The 2,929-nt window shown below is 43.7% G+C and overlaps 1 pseudogene; it reads right to left on the reverse strand.

Moving 5' to 3' along the window:
- Positions 1–2,472: 2,472 nt before the first annotated feature.
- On the reverse strand, positions 2,473–2,590 carry LOC126095975 (5S ribosomal RNA; annotated as a pseudogene).
- Positions 2,591–2,929: the final 339 nt, after the last annotated feature.

Here is a 2,929-nt window from a genome sequence, read left to right on the forward strand (position 1 = left end):
GTCATGTTCGACGGTTCCGCACACGATGTCACGAGAAGCAACACCTTTGTGTCTCTTCAAATCATTGGAAGAGCGAGACATCACCCCAAGTCACCTCCACACTCGACGATTATGAGAGTCCCTGGCACTGCAGAACCGCAGTTCAGCGCTGAACACAATGTGACGTCATACTCCATCAGTGCTTGCTTCCCAGGTAAGGCACTGCTTCAAACGCAGGAGTTTGTGTTACGCTGTTAACAACGGCCTACATATGGGACTGTAATACCCTAGCTCGGCTGCTGCTAGCCTCCAAGCAATCGTGTGAGATGATGCAGAATACTGCAGGTAGTCGATTACTTGTTCTTGCATGGCCAGTGCAGATGTAAAGGCGTTGCGATGCAAAATACTCCGATCCTTCCTAGCAATGGTCGGACATGGTTGACCAAAACCTCTGTAACGTATATGCCTTTCCTCACGTTCCCATGCAGCTCAACATCGAGTCACTCTTATATGCGAATCTGGACACTGTACGATGCTACCAGCCGGCCAAATGGACGCCCACAATGCACATTGTGGTCGCTTTCAAATTCTCTCAGATGCTGATAACGATTTCTCGCACCAATATGTGGCGTATCCGTGATCTTCACAGTGATGAGTCAACATCGGATGCAGTTGATGCCTTTCACATAACCTACCTGGTCTGGTAAGAACACTAAACGACAACAATAGTAACATACTCTGGAGGCCGTTCTACCGTCGTAGAGAACTGTAACTCTAATCATCTGCATACTCTCCGATGCGATACAGGGTGAAGTTGCGTCAGTCGTCCCATAGCGTAAGTCGCACTCCGGTAACATATGATACCACGTTTATAAAATGTGGCATCAAGCGGTATAAGATTGAAATACTAGTAGTAGTGCGAGTAAGCGAAAACAACGATCGGATCGCTGGCTTGTCTGGCTGTTTTTGTAACATTCTCTCGCTCATTTGTATTTCGTAGAAGATTATGATGATAGGAGTAATTATTTTGTATCATGTCCATTTTTGTAGTACTCTGTCATTCATTTAAATGTAATCAAACGGTAGAAAACTTTGAGGGTATTCCTGTAGTTCTGGCTTGAAATGGTAGAGATCTTACTGCCTAAGTCGTACTTGTGGATAATTCGTTAATCGTAAGGGGGTGACTTAGACCTCGATGGAAATTATATACCAATGAATAATTGTTTGTTTCAGCTTATCACTACGACGAAGACAGCGTAGAATACGAGGAATCGGGAAGATATTGACGAAGCATTATTGAAAGATCGGAATGGTAAAATTGGATTTAATGAAGCATATAGAAGATATAACATACCGAAGCCTAAACTGCGTCGTCGTTGGAATGGTTCCAACAGTACATCAATATCTGGAAGACCTAATGATCAGCAGAGATGAATTATTATAGTACATAATTAATTTAGAGTCCAGTTCCTTCGAATTAAATATTACTGAGTTAAGGATATTGCCTAGCAGTATGCTAAGAAATATCATCTACCGCATCGCTTTAATAAAGAAAAATAGGGAGTCGGTAAAAATGGTATTACATGTTTATGGAAGATCTTCCCACTTGGTCTTTGCGAAATCCCGAAAAAACATGGATGGATGAAGGGATCTGATCTCGTGGGTAATGCATACCCAACATCATTTTGTATGGATACAGCACTAACCGCTTTTAAAGCAGCAGACTGATAGCTATGTGACAGAAAAGTCAAAGAAGATAACTTTGCGGGTGATACTCTACATATTGTTGATGGCACGAAAGCCAATTGTTACGCCTTTTTTCCGACAGTGACTGCATTATTTTTCTCGTCCCCCTCTCCACCAGCCACGCTTTCTATACCCTGCATTGCAAGTAATTTAACCTGCCGTCTGTGAGTGGTAATTGCACGCTGACGGCGAACTTAGGCGGGGTCACATTAATTTGACTGGACTGTGAAGCTACAATAATTTATTTCTCAAACTGGAATACTGATTTTGGCGTCACCGTGTATCTCAGCTATTTGTGCTTCTCTTGAAAAAAAAAATATAGTTGACAACGTTAATAAATCATACAAAATACCTTAAAGATTTCAATTAATTTTTTATTTTTTAATCTCATCAGTTCATTATATCATGAAGTATATGGCTCAATTTTATACAATTAAATGGTGAACCCTGAGGCTCTTGTATTGTGGGTAATTTCTTACAAATTTCCTCAGACGGGAATTTCGCCACGGGTACAGCATTTGGTTCTATAGATGTCGTATATCCGTCCAGACAGGCCTTGGAAAATCCACCGGTACCGACCGGCCGTCGTGTCATCCTCAGCCCAAGGCGTCACTGCATGCGGATATGGAGGGGCATGTGGTCAGCACACCGCTCTCCCGGCCGTATCTCAGTTTACGAGACCGGAGCCGCTACCTCTCAATCAAGTAGCTCCTCAATTTGCCTCACAAGGGCTGAGTGCACCCCGCTTGCCAATAGCGCTCGGCAGACCGGATGGTCACCCATCCAAGTACTAGCCCAGCCCGACTGCGCTTAACTTCTGTGATCTGACGGGAACCGGTGTTACCACTGCGGCAAGGCCGTTGGCATAGCTGCCGTATAGGGTCCTGCAAAGTTTGAAGAAACAGTATTAACTGAAGGATCCTAACACGTAGTTTAGTCGCTTACCTGTCCCTCCTGTAGGGACAGTAGAGACGACTAATTACAGCATTCACAGGTGCGTTTAAGCAGCCATTCGTTGCCCGTTCCTTACGGAATGGAACGGGATGAAACTCTTAATACACGTGGTACTGTGCTAAATACTCTCTTTCATATACTTCACCGTGATTTTCAGAGGATTTATGTAAATGTATGTGGCGGCAAAATCGCTACAGTCTTCGTTTTAGCCGTTTTACTGACTGAGAGCTGCACCGAACACATTAAAACC

The sequence above is a fragment of the Schistocerca cancellata genome, chromosome 8, assembly GCF_023864275.1.
Source record: "Schistocerca cancellata isolate TAMUIC-IGC-003103 chromosome 8, iqSchCanc2.1, whole genome shotgun sequence".
Lineage (NCBI taxonomy): Eukaryota > Metazoa > Arthropoda > Insecta > Orthoptera > Acrididae > Schistocerca > Schistocerca cancellata.